This window comes from Chiloscyllium plagiosum, unplaced genomic scaffold (genome assembly GCF_037043375.1).
Source record: "Chiloscyllium plagiosum isolate Xiang-an unplaced genomic scaffold, Cpla_swu_hap1 HiC_scaffold_9, whole genome shotgun sequence".
NCBI lineage: Eukaryota > Metazoa > Chordata > Chondrichthyes > Orectolobiformes > Hemiscylliidae > Chiloscyllium > Chiloscyllium plagiosum.
In genome coordinates this window covers 74871679-74889814 of record NW_028270147.1, presented here as the reverse complement: position 1 = coordinate 74889814, position 18136 = coordinate 74871679, and the positions used below count along the sequence as shown (strand labels likewise).

At 43.5% G+C, this 18136-nt stretch overlaps 1 protein-coding gene across 10 annotated transcripts in view; it reads right to left on the bottom strand.

Moving 5' to 3' along the window:
* LOC148149165 (uncharacterized) overlaps positions 1 to 18136 on the bottom strand; it is a 213908-nt gene that overhangs the window by 175377 nt on the left and 20395 nt on the right. The window contains exon 1 of one of the 10 annotated variants that reach the window (XR_015758178.1): positions 13151 to 13306. The exons of the other annotated variants lie outside the window; for them this stretch is intronic. The gene's annotated coding sequence lies outside the window, so the exon portion shown is untranslated. Of the gene's footprint in view, positions 1 to 13150; positions 13307 to 18136 lie in introns of those variants that run through there. 10 annotated transcript variants of the gene reach the window in all.

Genomic DNA, 18136 nt, shown 5'->3' with positions numbered 1-18136 from the left:
CCTGAGTAATCCTCTTCCCAACTCCCAGAGTAATTCTCATCCCAAATCCCAGAGTAATCCTCATGCCATCACCCTGAGTAATCGTCATCCCAATTCCCAGAGTAATCCTCATCCCAACTCCCAGAGTAATCCTCATCCCATCATCCTGAGCAATCTTCATCCCAAATCCCGGAGTAATCCTCATCCCAACTCCCGGAGTAATGCTCATCCCATTACCCTGAGTAATCTTCATCCCAACTCCCTAAGTAATCCTCATCCCACCACAATGAATAATCATCAATCCATCATCCTGCGTAATCCTCATCGCAACTCTCTGAGTACTCCACATTCCATCACCCTGAGTAATCATCATCCCATCACCCTGAGTAATTCTCATCTCATCATCCTGCATAATCGTCATCGCAACTCTCTGAGTAATCCTCATCTCAACATCCTATGTATTCCTCATCCCATTACCCTGAGTAAGCCTCATGCCAACAACCTGAGTAATCCTCATCCCATCACCCTGAGTAATCCTCATCGCAACTCACTGAGTAATCCTCATCCCAACATTCTGAGTAATCCTCATCCCAATACCGTGAGTAATCCTCATCCCATCATCCTGAGTAATCCGCATCCCAACTCCCTGAGTAATCCTCATCTCATCACCCTGAGCATCCTCATTCCATCACCTTGAATAATCCTCATCCAATTGCATCTCCCTGAATAATCCTCATCCCATCATCCTGAGTAATCCTCATCACAACTCCAAGAGTAATCCTCATCCCAATTCCCTCAGTAAGCCTCATCCCCACTTCCTCAGTAATCCTCATCTCATCAACCTGAGTAATCCTCGTCATATCACCCTGAGTAATCCTCATTCCAACATCCTATGTATTCCTCATCCCATTACCCTGAGTAAGCCTCATCCCAACACCCTGAGTAATCCTCATCCCATCATTCTGAGTAATCCTAATCCCAGCATCCTGAGTAATCTGCATCCCATCATCCTGAGTAATCCTCATCCCATCACGCTGAGTAATCCTCATCCCAACAGCCTGAGTAATCTGCATCCCAACACCGTGAGTAATCCTCATCCCAACATCCTGAGTAATCTGCATCCCAACTCCCTGAGTAATCCTCATCCCATCACCCTGAGCATCCTCATTCCATCACCTTGAATAATCCTCATCCAATTGCAACTTCCTGAATAATCTTCATCCCATCATCCTGAGTAATCCTCATTGCAACTCCAAGAGTAATCCTCATCCCAATTCCCTCAGTAAGGCTCATCCCCACTTCCTCAGTAAGCCTCATCTCATCAACCTGAGTAATCCTCATCATATCGCCCTGAGTAATCCTCATTCCAACATCCTGAGTAATCCTCATCCCAACATCTTGAGTAATCTGCATCCCAACTCCCTGAGTAATCCTCATCCCATCACCCTGATCATCCTCATCCCATCTCCTTGAATAATCATCATCCAATTGCAACTCCCTGAATAATCCTCACCCCATCTCCCTGAGTAATCCTCATCGCAACGCCAAGAGTAATTCTCATCCCAACTCCCTCAGGTAATCCTCATCCCCACTTTCTCAGTAATCCTCATCCCAACATTCTGAGTAATCCTCATCCCAACACCCTGAGTAATCCTCATCCCATCATCCTGAGTAATCCTCGTCCCATCATGCTAAGTAATCCACATCCCAACTCCCAACATCCTGAGTAATCCTCATCGCAACTCCCTGAGTAATCCTCATCACATCACCTTGAGTAATTTTCATCCTATCACTCTGAGTAATCCTCATTCCAACACCCAGAGTAATGCTCATCCCATTTCCCTGAGTAATCTTCATCCCTTCTCCCTGAGTAATCCTCATCCCATCACCCTGAAGAATCTTTATTCCAACACCCTGAGTAATCTTCATCCCAATATACCAAATAATCCTCATCCCATCATCCTGAGTAATCCTCATCCCATCACGCTAAGTAATCCTCATTCCAACATCCTGAGTAATCCACATCCCAACTCCCAACATCCTGAGTAATCCTCATCGCAACTCCCTGAGTAATCTTCATCACATCACCTTGAGTAATTTTCATCCTATCACTCTGAGTAATCCTCATTCCAACACCCAGAGTAATGCTCATCCCATTTCCCTGAGTAATCTTCATCCCTTCTCCCTGAGTAATCCTCATCCCATCACCCTGAAGAATCTTTATTCCAACACCCTGAGTAATCTTCATCCCAATATACCAAATAATCCTCATCCCATCATCCTGACTAATCCTCATCCTCTTATCCAAAACAATCCTCAGTACATTATCCTCAATAATCCTCATCCAATTACACTGTAACATTCTCATTCCTTAGGAGCGTTTAATCCTCAACCATCATCCTATAAATCCCCAACTACCACTTTCTAATAATCCTTGCTCCATATTTCCATGTGAAATCCCTGTTCCATCAGCCGTGTGAATATAGAACCTTAAAAAAAGACAATATAAAATGAGTGAAATAAGATCACGTGACAAAACTATCAGAAGGGCTGGTAATTGGAGTTTCTGCTGATATTTAAAAAGGCAAAGAATAACTTAAGTGAAAATTGATCCTCTTGAGAGTATATCTGGGTAATTAACGTTGGGAAATAACAAATTTGCAGCTGCACTTCCAACTTCACGAAAGAAAACAAATGTAGCTTCCCAAAAGTAGCTGTAAATCAAATGATGAAACTGAGGATCTAACTTATAACAAACACAGTAGTACCGCTCCACCCCGTGTCTGTGGGGAATGTATTCCAGGACCTATCACAGGAGCCCAAAACTGTGGATTGGAGTGAACCCATTCATTTGAATGGGAAATGTACCTTCCCAGCAGCCTCCTTGTCCCTGGTTCCGGAATGTTCCCTATTATACGTTCCGACCATAGTAAACCCCGAGTTACTAAAACCACAGAAAATTATTCCGTGTATACAGGGGTCTCTCTGTAGAATCATCAAAGGAGAGGTACTGAGGGAATTATTAGAATTAAGGCAGAAACATCCCCAGGTCCTGATGAACCTCATGGAAGAAACATCAAAGAAATGGCTGCTGCGATAGTAGATATATTGCTTTAATTTTGCAAAATTCCTTAGATTCTGGAAAATCCCAATAGATTGAAAAATTGTTTGTTAAATTCATTCACGGGATGCGGGTATTGCTGGCTAGGCTAGCATTCATTGCTTGTCCCTAGTTACCCCTGAGAAGGTGGTAAACCACTGCAGTTCATTTGGTGCAGATAAATCCACGATACTATTAAGGGAAGGAGTACCAGGAGTTTGACTCAGCGACACTGAAAAAAGCAGTGATATATTTCCATTTCAGGATGGTGAGTGGTTTGGAGGGGAACGTGCAGGTGGAGGTATCCCCATGTATCTGCTACCCTTGTTCTTTAAGATGGTACTGGTTGTGGGTTTGGAAGGTACTCTCCAAGGAGCCTTGGTGAATTTCCACAGAATATCTTGTAGATTGCTACTACTGAACTTTGGTGGTGGAGCGAATAAATGTTTGTGAATATAGAGCCAGTCGAGAGGGCTCTATTGTGCAGTTAGTGTGAAGATGTTTGACTGCTTTTGGAGCTCCACTCATCCAAATAAGTGCAACTATTCAATCGCACTCCAAACTTGAGCCTTGCAGGTGTGCAGAATTTAGGAAGTCAGGAGGTAAATTACTCACTGGAGTATTCATAACATCTGACCTAATCTTATATCCACAGTATTTACATGGCTAGTCTTGATCGTTGGGGACTACAATAATAGTGTCAAGGAGCAATAGTTAGATTCTCACTTGCTAGAGATAATCTTTGTTGGGCACTTATATGGCACAAATGTTACTTCCCACTTGTCAGCCCAAACCTGGAAATTATTCAGGAGTTGCTTCATTTGGATATGGAATGATTCAGTATGTAAGAAGTCATGAGTGGTGCTGAATATCGTGCAGTAATCATCAAACATCCCCATATAATGGAGGGAGGGTCATTGATGAAGCAGTTGAAGGTGGCTGAGCCTTGAACACCACCCTGAGGAACTCCTGCAGAGATGTCCTGGAGCTGAGATGACTGACCCCCAAGAAACAATAAAAGTCTTCCATTGTGCCAGGTATCATTCCAAGCAGTGAAGCCTTTTGACCTGGAAATCCTTTTGATTTGTTAGGGATCATAGATGCCACATGGACAAATGCAACCTTGATATCATGTTCACCTCTGTATTTTGATTCTTTTGTCAACATTTGAACAAAAGCTGTGATGAAGTCAGGAGCTGAGTGGCCCTGGTAAATTCCAAAATGGGTCTCAGTTATTGCTGACCAGGTATTATTTGATCATATCACTGATCACATTACTGATGATTGAGCATAGACTGATTGGACGTTAATTGGTTGGGTTTCATTTGTACTGGCTTTTGCATATAGAACATACCCCAGGTCATCTCCTGTGCCCTGAAGCTCTTCAACCATGTCCTGAAACAGACTCATTACCACAGCCACATCTGCTTCCTCAGTGCTTGCACACTGTCTCCGACCTATCACCTTCATCCCCACCTCTATCCACCTATTGTACTCTTGGCTACCTTCTCCCCAGCCCCACCCCACCCCTTCCCCATTTATCTCTCCACCCCGGAAGCTCCCTGCCTTCATTCCTGATGAAGGGCATTTGCCCAAAACATCGATTTTCCTGCTCTACAGATGCTGCCTGACCTGCTGTGCTTTTCCAGCACCACTCTGATCTAGACTCTGATCTCCAGCATCTGCAGTCCTCACTTTTGCCTATATCTCGGCACATTGTCTGGTAGGTCCCAGAGTTGTAGGTGGACTGGAAGTTCTTAGTTAGAGGTACAGCAAGTTCTTGAATAAAAGTATTTCACACAATTGCTGCTATGTTGTCAGGATCCATAGCTGATGCAATATTCAGTGCCATCATCAGTTTCTTCATTCCACATGGAGTGAAACAAATTGGAAAGAGACTGGTATCTGTGAGTCTGGGGATGCCTGGATGAGCTGAGACAGATCATCCACTCAGTACCTCTGGCTCTAGTTGAAGATGCTTGAAAAAGCTTCAGCCTTATCTTTTGTGCTGATGTGCTGGGATCCCCCATGATTGACGATGGGGATATTTGTGAAGCCTTCTCTTCCAGTGAGTTCTCTAATTGTCCACCACCATTCATGATTGAATGCACAGGACTATTGAGTTTAGTCCTGAATCATTGCTTGTGAAATCCCTTAGCCTTGTCTATTATTTGCTGCTTGGCATGTAAGTCATTTTGTTTGGTGGCTTCACCAGGGTGACACCTCATATTCAGACATGTCTAGTGCTGTTCCTGGCATGTCCTCCTGCATTAAATCAGGGTTGATCTCCCAACTTGATGATAATGGTAAAGTGGGGATATGCTTGTACCATGAAGTTGCAGATTGAGTTGGAGTACAATCCTGCTGCTACTGATGGTCCACAGCACCTCAGGATGTTCAGTGTTGAGTTGTTAGATCTGTTTGAAATCTATTCCATCTCTCACTGTGATTAATTCACAGATATAGATTGAAGTGGCAAATGTGGATTGCACTTGGGGCATCTAATGGAGATGTCTGACATCCAACCTTGGGTGTAACAGTGCTCTGTAACTTTGCAATGCTAACTCACACTCAGAGGGGTGTGCAGCAGTGAGTAGACTGTGGGCCATACCCTGGTGGATCAGATCATTCATCTTCTGGTGACACGGGAGACAATTTCTCTTCAACGTCCCACAAGCTCTGACCTCTGTCCAGGCTGCTTTCCCTTGGGAAAAGAAATGTCTTTCTCTCCTGGACAGCCTTCATGAGAACCTCTAAGGAGACATCACTAAAGTGCAGTATTGTTTTTTTCCTGGTCTTTGACATCTCTGGGGGGTGGGTGGGAGCAGAGCCATGTTCCAGGGTAGCAGAGAATGAAGGGCTGTCTGAGCATCTTTTAAACCTGGAACCCTGAGTTGGAGTTGGAGTTGGAGTTGGAGTTGACAGTCTCCCAATGGAGGAAGCAATTCATGAGGTGAGAGGGAGATCACAGCAGCATTCCTAGCCTGCATAGACTGTGCTTGCCAGACCTCATATACCGTCTCGAATCTCTGCCAGATCTTTGTGCTTCTCCTGATGGATGACCAGTATCTGCTGCCTTACAGACAATCCTGCGTCCATCACCTGCCCAGGGAATAGGCTTGACCAGCACTGTCCTACCCTTCTGAGTGTCAGAGCCCTGCACTGTTGCAATCTCCAACAGGGAGTCAACAGTAACTAAAACTAACCAGCTAAACTACAACAACCTGAACTGTTGGAAGGTCAGGAGGGAGAATAGAACATTGCATTCTACGAAGTCCCCTCAGCTTCCCCAGAGGTTGGTGCTGGCACTTTGGGGATATTGGTTGCTGGAGCTGAAGACTAGCTTGTTGGAGAAGATGTAAACAATAGCAAACCCCAGATGAAGTTGATAAAAACATGTCAAACACCTTCATTATGTAACCATAAGACAGCCTCACTGTAGCCTTCCATTACATTGAGAAATGCCAAGTTAGGCAGAGTCCACTCCTTCTCAATGCCCCCAGGGATTATGAATGTCCTTCTCCTGTGAAGACAATGGAAGAATGAAGAGTTTCGTTGCTGGAGGCCCAATTAACTCAGGGTTGAGCCTATAATTCTCAGTGCCTAACTCCTCACTTGAGATTTGGTACACGACCCCTCCTTTCCATCCACTCACCACCCAGCACTATCCCCCTCAGCTGTGTAGGGTCATGTGGCTCCTCAAGTGCTCATTTCAATTGCTGATCATTCGTTGACAGTTCCCAATTCCCACACCTGCTACCACATACCCTCCCATTTGTCACTCACCCCTGCAGAATGAAGTTGTTTACCCTCTTGCCACACTGTTGCTTGTCCTGTGGCTGACTCCACTGCTGCTGACATCTTCTAATCCCTCCACCCAATCTTAGCCTGTCTACCCAACCTGCCACATCAATCAGAGCCTGACAGAGGAAGCACTGAACCACGGGCTGTCTGACCTGATTCAGTTTGTGTGAGCTGTCTCACATTGGTGTCAGCCTAGGCTTGGTGTTAACACTCTCAGAATCTTAGTCAGAAGCTTGTGAGGTTGATGCCTCACTCCCAGGGCCTCATTCTTTCGCCTCAGCCAGCATTCCGGTGCAACATGGAGGGATCGCTCCATTATTAGGGGTGGTGCTTTTCAGATCAGGGGATAAACTGCCTATCCTCTCAAGTGGATGAAAACAACAGCATGGCAGAAACTTACCAAGGCATAGACCATGTGGACAATGGTGAGAAATGTGGCAGAATCATGCGCCAAGTCTGGGGAGGCCTACCTCAGTGTGGGAAGGAACTCAGTGCATTGGTTAACCAAGTTCTGGGCATTGAGGTGAGATTCTCACCAGTGAGTGATTATTAAGGAGAATTATTGTTTATTAATAACCATATAAACTGCGTACCTCACCTCATTAGCATGTAGCTTCTCATCCAACAATCGAATGAGAACAAACCAGACACCTAGAATTCTCAACATGGCAGACAGAGTGAGTACCCTGGTGCTTTCAGCTCATCGCTTGCCCCAGAAGACCTTGGTTTTTAAATACCCTTCTCAATGTGTTATTTTAACAACTGAACAATCCGACATAGCAATGTCTGCCAAGTTTCAGCTGGTTTTAGAAGGAGGTTTCCTGAATAGGATTTCCTGATGGTTTTGTGCTTTCAAGATTTTCCACTTGCCATCAGGCAGGAAGGATGAATCTCCACAGTTTCAGCTACAGGCAAGGGCAGATACTGTCCATAAAAAAGTGTTTATATCAAACACACCATTCAGTACTTATCATCAAGGTGATGCAACCATCTTAGCCAAGCCTTTAGCAGGATTACCTTGATCCCTGAGAAAACAGCTCACAGTTTTCAGTCTTACTCCTCTGGTGGAAACTACAGAAATGAACGTTTCTTGAGCTGCTTGATTTTCATTTTGGGGAAGTTTGAGTCTCACAGTATGAAAGCAGAGCAGACAGATCTATCACTTTACTGATTGGATTACCAGGGAATGGGGGCTGTTCCTATATATGTTCTCTCAGAGTGATGACAGTCCTTCCTTGATGAAGAGCTAAGGGACAGATCTGGATCTGGCATGCGATACAGTCTGGGTGCATAAAATCAAACCAAAGTCATTGACTAAATTTCTGCTACTTGGGCTATGATGGCCTTGCTCAAAGAGGGGAAATCAACCAAAAGCGATTTAATTCTGATTTTTAAAATGTATTCATTTATGGGAAATGAACATCACCGGCAAGGCCAGCTTTTCTGGTCCCTGAACTGAAGGGCTTGTTTAACCATTTCAGTGATAACCTCATTGTTGTAATCACATGTAGCCAGTCCAGATAAAGATGACAGATTTCCTTCAAGGACATTAGCGAATTAGATGCATGTTTTAACGAAAATCCTGTAGCTTAACAATCACAATTACTGACACTCGCTTTCAATTCCAGATGTATTGATTGGATCTAAATTCCATCAGGAGTTGTAGTTAGTTTTGAACCCATAATCTGAGAGAATTCACCTGGGCCTCCAGATTACTAGTCCATTGACATTACCCCTATGGTACTATTTCCACTTAAAAACCATTCATGCCACACTTTAACAAATCCTTGGGCCTCCTAAGTTTAAGGAATTATTTTTGAAATCTTCATGTAGCACTTTAATTTTTGAATTTTTTGTGAGGTAAGTATCCGTAATGCTCTTCCTGTAAAGCCTGTGGAGATTGGCTGCATTGAAGTTTTCAAGATGAAGTTTGGTATTCTTGTTATTATGCGAACGCATTAAGGAATATGAATCTAAGAGGGTAAGTAGAGTTCGGTTTCACATCAGCCTTGCTGTAATGGAATAGCTGGGGGTTGAAGGGTATCCCACTGTTTCTGTGCATACATGGTAGCTAATCTGTGCAGACCAAAGTCACATGGACAGTAAATTAGATGAAATATTAGATAATGTCCAAAATGCAAGAAGCAAGGATGTCACGGGGTCTACAAAAGAAGCAAAGGTGATATGCGGAAAAAGGTTTTCACTCAGCAAGTAGTTAGGGTACATATTGCACTCCCTAGAAATATGGTGAAGACAGGTTCAACTGAGGCATTTAAGAGGGCACTTGATGACTAATTAAATGAAAATAACGTGCGAGGTTATGGGGAAAAAGTGATGTTCGTTTAATGAATCGGGGCAGGCAAAATGAATTGAATGGCCTCCTTCTGTGCTGTAACACTCCTGTGATTCTGTTAAAGAAAGTAACTCACTGACCAGCACATGGCTTTTGGCAGATGAAACTCCAGGGTCTGTGGCTGGAGTTAAAGCACAAACCTAAAACAAGTAACAGTGTAATCTAGTGGGAAGAGAGAAGAGGTGTTGTACATGTAATTTCTGATAATCTCCTAAAAGAGGTTGCAGTTATGTTTCTTCAGAACATAATCAAGGGAAGAATTCAGTTGACATGGATCATTAACCCACTTCTTCTGTTTCATCATATTCTCTATCTCCTTTGTCGTCTAAGGCTTGGTTCCTCTATCTTTCCCTCTTGTTGGAATGTAACTAGCATCCACTCGAAATATCTCTTTCTTAAAGATCGCTCATTGTTCCATTACAGATTGCTATGTAAAGCACTTTGTCTTCATCGATCCTTATGGAATACAAACATAACTTCAAGTGAAAACCTGGCCAAACATATTAAATTGAGAGAGGTAGTGAAGAGTGGGAGCCCTAAATCTTCTACCAATATGCATGTGGTAAATGGGCATTGAGAGGCAGAGTGGGACCTATGACCTATAAAAGGGTAATAGAAATTTAGAGACTTGAAATACTTTCTAAGTGTATTTATTAATGGAGTTGACTCTGATAAAATTTTGGTAGAAGCAGAGATGATGGCAGTAGTGGATGTCGTTAATAATAGATAGCCAACGTACACTGGAAAAACTGGCTGTTCTTAAGGTGGATAAATTGCCTGTCCCAGATGGCTTCCATCTCAGTTTGCTAACAGAAGTCAGGGCAGAGATAAGAGAAAGACTTGTTGTAGACATCTAATGTTCACTACATAGACCGGGGTGGGGGCAATACCAGAGGATTAGAAAGTGGCAAATATGACACCATTATTCGAGGAAGACTGTTTTGACATTCCTAGTAACTATGGGCTAGCCAGATAGTTGAACTTATACACTTAATGATAAGGTCCTGGGGAGTGTTGCTGAATGAGGAGACCTTGGATTGCAGGTTCATAGTTCCTTGAAAGTGGAGTTGCAGATAGATAGGATAATGAAGGTGTTTGGTATGTTTGCCTTTATTGGTCAGTGCATTAAGTATAAGAGTTGGGAGTCATGTTGCAGCTGTACAGGACATCGGTCACGGCACTTTTGGAATACTACAAGCAATTCTGGCTTCTCTGCTAGAGGAAGGATGTTGTGGAACTTGAAAGGGTTCAGAAAAGATTTACAAGGACATTGCCAGGGTTGGAGGATTTCAGCTATTGGGAGAGGCTGAATAGGCTGGGGCTGTTTTCCCTGGAGCATTGGAGTTGAGAGATGATCTTATAGAGGTTTACAAAATCATGAGGGGCATGGATAGGGTAAATATGGAGTCCAAAACAAGAGATTTAAGTTGTGAGGGGAAAGATTTAAAAGGGTCCTAAGGGACAACTTTTTCACGCAAAGGGTGGCACGTGTCTGGAATGAGCTGCCAGAGGAAGTGGTGGAGGCTGGTACAATTACAACATTTAAAGGATATCTGGATGGGTATATGAATAGTAAGGGTTTAGAAATATGGGCCAAATGTTGGCAAATGGGACACGATTAATTTAGGATGTCTGGTCGGCATGGATGAGTTGGACTGAAGGATCTGTTTCCATGCTGTAGACTTCTATGACTCTAGTGGTGGGTAATGTTTTACACACAAGAATCAGGGAAAGGCACTTTGTAAGCCTGAGTTAATCAAGGAGAGACAGCATGGATTTGTAAAAGACAGATTGAGCTTGACTAATGTAATTGAGTTTTTTGATGGCTTAACAGAAAAGGTTAATGAGGGCAATGTGAGAGCACAGATTTGAAGAAAGGCTTTGACATGGTACCACACAAAAGACTGGCTAACAGAAGTGAGTTTCGAAGATTAAGAGGATCAGTTTCAGCTCAAATTTAAAAATGAGCTGCTGCACAGAATCCAATTAATGGACTATACAAAGACTGTGTGAGGAAGAGTATTTTTGCACAGAGCAAAAACAGAAATAGCTAGAGAAACTCAGCAGGTCTGACAGCATGAGGAAGCAGAGTTAATGTGTCAACTTGAGTGAGCCTTTTTCAGAACTGATGGTAGCTTGAAAAGGTTGGTCTATCTGCTGAAGATGGAGTGCGGGGAGAGGGGAGGAATAAAAGGTGGCGATGAAGCCCAGAGAGAGGGAGAGAGACAAAGAGAGGAAGAGAGAGAGAGACAGAGAGACAGAACAGTAGTTAGGCAAGCAAGGGAAATGGGTAATGGTCAGCCCGGGAGAATGAATAGCTGCTAATGGGAACCGTTAGTGACTGACAATGTGTTGGTTCTGGTAGCAGCCCATGTAATGACAAGGCCTGGTGTTTGGGGTTGCGGTAAGGTCATGGAAGAAGGTGGTCAGGCCCTGACATTATGGAACTCGATATCAAGTCCCAAAGGCTACAGGGTCCTCGAATGAGAAATTAGGTGCTGTTCTTCCAGCTTGTGCTGAGCTTAGGTGGGCACTGCAGCTAGCCTAAGACAGGGAACATGGTGGTGTGCTGAAGTGACAGGCAACTGGAAGCTCAGGGTCGTTTTTGTGGACCGAATGTAGGCATTCCACAAAGCAGTCACCCAGTTTGCATTTTGTCTCTCCATTGTAGAGCAGACAAGGATTATCAATTATTTCAAAAGGATGTTGAATGTGCGCAGGACAACAGAGATAGACCAGGGGATTGGGTTGACTGAGTGTCTGTACCGAGAGGCAGTATGGACTCAATGCACCAAACAGTCCTCCGCTGTGTTGTAATGACTCTCAGGTCAGAATTTTATTGACCCTGTGTTGTGAGACACAGACAGGGATTTGCTAAATAATAAAGAGACTCATCAGCATAGTATCCCACTACAGTCCCAGTGCTAGGGGATGTTTCCCAGGAGCAGCAGGTTGTGAGACAGACAGGCTGATAAATCCAAGGAGGTGGGCAGCTGATTTACATAATAAAAGAACCAATTACAGTTAGGATTAAGATGAAGGCATTTTGCTGATGATGGACCGGCTCCTGGCTCTTAGGGTATCTCACCAGTTCCACAGAAGAAACCTCCCTATAATAACTTGGATGCAACCCAGAGTTTTAGACTTTGTGTCTCATAGAGGTGACTAGAGGGCAGACTGGGAAGATTTTACAATACCTTGGGGCTGTTTGTCCTGTGATTGACAGAGCCCACCCCCTCTGCCATCCTGAATTTCAATGAGTGCTTACCTCCATGAGAATGCCTCCATTTTGTGGTGCCCTCTAGATGACATATCCACCTTAGCAGTGCTCATCCCTCCTGGTGATGCTGCTGAGATTTCAGAGGTGACAGCCTTCTGACTAGGTCAACAACATCAGAGGCCTAGCCTTCATGGGATGGTGAACCCACAGACAGCCAATTCAGAGACCACCAAAAAGAATATCACCAGGCCAGTCCCTCTGCCAGCATGCTCAGAACCTACATTTCTTCCTGACATTAGGAGCTTAAAACATGAGGCCCTGTGACTCTACAGCAATCCGCTACCAGCTGGAAAGGGATCTCCAATATCTGGGAGCCACCTGGCACATATACTCTTTTTGAGCAGTTTCTAGAGAAGGATTCTATTCTTTTATCTGTTGATATTATATGTTGAGCAAATGTGCACTGGAAGTTTGTACAATCCCACGCAATAGAGAGATGTTGTTTTCCGCTAATGTAAGGTTGCCCAGTCTGATCAGAAATATTCCTGGATGCCCTGGTTTTACACATGCCCTCCTGTTTCCAGTCAACCCATCCAATCAAATTTCCAACTCCAGTAATTTTCTGGATAATTAATAGAAGTGTTCAAAAAATTTTCTCTAGGGGTTTACTCACAGCCATATCTGCTAGATTTACCTGTAAATCCTAGAAACTCCATGACAATCCTGAAGATTTGGTTATTCTACACCACTGGACGTTTTTCACTCCTCTTATATGTGCAGGCTCAGGATCATGTGGGACTTTGTGTTTTGACTTTGGTCACTAGAATTTTACGCTCTCTAAATCGACACACACACACACACACACACACACACACACACACACACACACACACACACACACACACACACACACACACACACACACACACACACACACACACACACACACACACACACACACACACACACACACACACACACACACACACACACACACACCTGACATTCATTCCTGCAGTGCAGATTAAACAACATGATTAGTATATTGTACTGTCAGTTAAAGATACCTGCCTTCGCACTTTAACCTCTGGTCAGCGAGGCTGGCTGAGTGGTGAAGTAGTTTCATTTACTGAGCAAAAGTTGGCAAACAGGTTGTGAAATAGTCTCTTTATCTTTACTCTCTTCTGGTTTTGGTGAACATCAATCCAGCCGCCTGCTTTAATACTGCAAAATTGTGAACTCAGTTGATGGACATTTTATTAAGCCACAGCAAAGAAATGTTCTATTTTTCTCAGCTCCCACTGAAAACTCCAGAGTGATGCACCACATTAGAGCCTTTCCTTCGTCTCTCTCCTGGTTCCCAAAGATACAATGACAAGGATTCATGTGCAGTTCATTTGGTTATATGATGGAAGACTTTTGGCTAAAAATAAAGCTTAATCTAAGACAAGAACTTTTGCACACTTCTTTTTTGCATATGAATGCCAAAGTTAACGTGATACAACAATATTACAGAAAACAATTAAGATTAATTTGTTAGAGTGATAGCCTCTGGACTATTTAAATGAACCCAAGTTATTCTGTAACAATGCTGGTATTTCTCTACTGACAAGAAACAAACTATATGTTCTGCATATAATACCTGGTTAAATATTAAAACTCCAGTTCCCAGTCAGCAGTTGCTGTGCAATTAAGTATCCACATAGTCCAGAGCAAGATTATGTGGCCTTCTGGGAGACTTCACGATGGAGGTGGGTCCATTCTTGTTGTCATCAATTTCATTTTCACTTGCAAGACACAGAACTAGCCTAGCACCTTGTAACCTCCTCCACATTAACCTGACTATCTTTTCAAGCCAGTCAGACAGTTCACTTGCGACATACATCCAGGAAGCTATCAACCATCTGTGCAGGGGCAAAGGGACAGACAGCATTTTTAACACAGCAAGGGCAGAAAGCTTCTCTCATACTGCTGATCTCCAGATAATAAACCTTCGTCCAGTCACTGATCCACTGAGAAGGTTTTATACAAATCTCTTTGATTGTCATTGCTAATTGACCCTTTGGTCAGACTTAGCTTGTGGTGAAGAAAGATCATTTAACCAGTTTTATTTTATTGACATAAGCTTGGTTTACAATCCCAGACAGTTAAAACTTGTTGTCACAAGTCGTCCCTTAAAGGTAGATCATCACCTGGTGGATGTTAAGTAACAAAAAAGCAACTGTTATTTCTGAAGCTGTAAATCGATAGAGTAGATGTGCTAAGGTTTATTAATTATTAATTTCCAGCAGTTATGTATTATTTTAACTTAAGATGGCATTTGTGTAGTGAAGGATGGGTCCAATTGTCAGATCTCATTCCTGTTTTAGTACCTGCCATTCCAATGCAGAATTGGAGCAAACATGGCTCACAGGTTAATGGTTAAACACATTGTTTGCACTCCCATTAATTTGACTGCAGCAGCACAATAGCAATAGCTGATAAAAGTACAGGCTTTATAAAGAAAGGGTTGTTAACAGTTCAGAACCATGCTGTAACAGGCCCATCAAAAACGTGGTGAACAAAAGACTAAGAATACGCATCAGTCTAAAAGTTTGAATTTGATCTTATTCAAAAGCATCTTGAACATGCATGGAAGCCGTGCAGTATCTCATCTTTGAACTAAAAGACAAATTATTGTTTCTCATTCTGATTGTTTGATTATGTTGCAGCTATGTTCTCTTTTTCCTTATGTGTTCATCAAGTCATGTTCAAGATTACTTTTTGTTTTATCGAGATGATATCGAATGGTCACAGAGTTGTTCTGTAATAATTCCAACCAGATTTATCAAAATGATCATTTTAACCAGTATGGAAAGTCATCGCACTCAAACTTAGCAGCTATCAGGTTCACCCAGGCCTGTCTTGGTCCCTTCAACTGCGTCATCATTTGTGTTGCCTTCTTTGGTATCACCATCAAACTCATTGTCTTCCTCATCTGAGGAGGTGTGGGGCTGGTTCAGCTCCCTTTTTTCCAAGCCTTCACCACATCATAGCACTAAGATGTGCAGGCCACAGCAAACAATCACTATTCACACTGCAACTGTACAAAACGCTAATGCGGCTGCCCTTGGAATACTGTGTACAGTTCTGATTGCCCCATTACTGGAAGGATGTGGAAGCATTGGGAAAGGTGCAGAGGGGATTTACCAGGATGTTGCCTGGTCTGGAGGGAAGGTCTTATGAGGAAAGGCTGAGTGACTTGGGTCTGTTCTCATTGGAAAGAAGAAGGCTAAGAGGGGATTTGTTAGAGACATACAAGATGATCAGAGGATTAGATAGGGTAGACAGTGAAAGTCTTTTTCCGAGGATGATGATGTCAGCTGTACAAGGGGGCAGAGCTACAAATTGAGGAGTGATAGATTTAAGACAGATGTCAGAGGCAGGTTCTTTACACAGAGAGTGCTAAGGGCATGGAATGCCCTGCCTGCCAATGTAGTTAACTTAGCCACATTAGGGAGATTTAAACAATTCTTGGATAAACACATGAATGATGATGGGATAGTGTTGGAAGTTGGGCTTAGATTAGTTCACAGGTTGGCGCAACATCAAGGGCCAAAGGGCCTGTTCTGCGCAGTATTGTTCTATGTTGTATGTTGTATGTTTTATGTTCTATGTTCTAGAGAGCCTTTCCAAAAAATACTGAGTTGAATGGTTCAAGAATTGGAAATACATCTTCAGAATACCAATTGATGGCCCTAGTGTTTGCATGGATGGCATTGCAGTGTCGTTTGTGCATTACTTTGAGGTTTTTGCACTGGAATCATGAGCTATCCCTTCTGGAGGTACCCCTTATTGCCCTTGAGCCAATTCTGAACATGATATGCAGGGAATGTGGAGCAACACAGTGGCTCAGTGGTTAGCATTGCTGCCTCACAGCGCCAGGGACCTGAGTTCAGTTCCACCCTAGGGTGATTGTCCGTATGGAGTTTGCACATTCTCTCTGTGTCTGCGTGGGTTTCCTCAGTGTGCTCTGGTTTCCCCCCACTGTTCAAAGATGCTCAGGTTAAGTGGATTGGCCGGGCTAAATTGCCCTGGAGTGTTCAGGGAGATGCAGACTAGACAGAGTAGCCTTGGGAAATGTAGGATTATAGGCTGGGGGGTGGGTCACTATGTACGTGATGGGCCACACGGCCAGCTTCCACACTGTAGGTGATCTTATGATCCTATGAATGAACATTCGGAGAAGCTGGAAATTTGTGTCGTGTGTAATCTTCACGACAGCCCCCTGAACCTTGTATCCCTGGTCCTGCTGGCACTGGGCTTCCCTTCCTCCTCACCGTCAGCAATGCTCGTACACCTTCTGGGTTAACTTAGTCAAACATCCGACGTGAAAGTACTGAGCTATGAAAAATTATCAAAAATAAGGTTATATTTCCACGTGAGATCTTGCCATGGTTAGGTTTCCTTTTACACCCTTATCAGGCTGCTCCTGTGTTAGGTAAAAGCCTTCCCTACAGCCACCTCCACATGCTGAGGTGTGTCCGCTATGGCTGTGGCTGGTTTCCAGCTGCTTATTTTGTACATGTGCAACTAGTTTTGGTAGCTCCATTACTGCATGCATCGAAAGTAACGCGTTGAATCTAATTCTTGGTGTCAGACATAATCCCCTGCGATACAGCCCTACCACCTTGAAATCTACAGCCTGCAGAACAGTTTCTTTCCCGTGCCTTTGACTTTCAGATAGAGGGCGCAGTGAATTCTCCTGAATAACCTCCCCATCACCATAACCATCACCATCACCATCACTATCACAACTGTTGGTGAGTCTTAGCTGCCCCTCTTCCTAGAGTTAAATGAACCACAGGTCTTGTTGGGATGTCGGGGTTAGGAGTTGATAGAGTTTATGAATCTGCAGTGAGTGCCTATTTTCAGTGTTAAACCCATAACTGAGTGCTCACGAAATAATGTTTTACAGTTTCTATTTCAATTTCCTCAGTTGGATGTGTTAGCATTGTGTAAGAACACTTGCAAAAGGACCGCAGGTCCCTTTTATTTATACTCTGCATTTTCTGTTAGCCCTGCTTCGTGGAACTGTTTTGAGAAAGAAATGTATATAGATTTTTCCTTTGATTAATCTATCTCCCTTCTACACTACCACTTTTCCCCTATCACTACCAGTGACCCCTAGCCCCTTCTGTCTTTCTTTACTCCCCCACCCCACCTTTGAGTACTGGTCCTTTCACTATTCCCTTTGATGTTGCTGTTCTTCCTACTAACCCCACTCTCAAGCAAAACCTGGGCCTAGCCTCAGCCTTACATTGCCCTTTATTTAAGTCATCTCCTCTTACTCCCTAATTATCTCACTGTGTTCCTCACATTATGAACATTGCTCCTACCATCATGGTTTTCAGCTCTGCATCCCAGTTTCCTCCCTTCATTCCCCAAAATCCCTTGGTATCCCCCATCAACTACATCCCTTAAGCTCCATTCTATACTGTCACTTTCTACTAATATACCTACTTCTGAACTTTAGGAGTTTATCCCCTTTCCTGAGTTAAGGTTTGTTTGCCTGTCCTGGTCAGGTTTGCTGGTTTCAGCCACTATGGCTGCCTCAGTTGGGCAGGTTGCTTGACCTAGTCAGGCGTCACTTCTTACACTGATTGACTAATGACCACTTAAGCACCAATTAAGGGCCCAT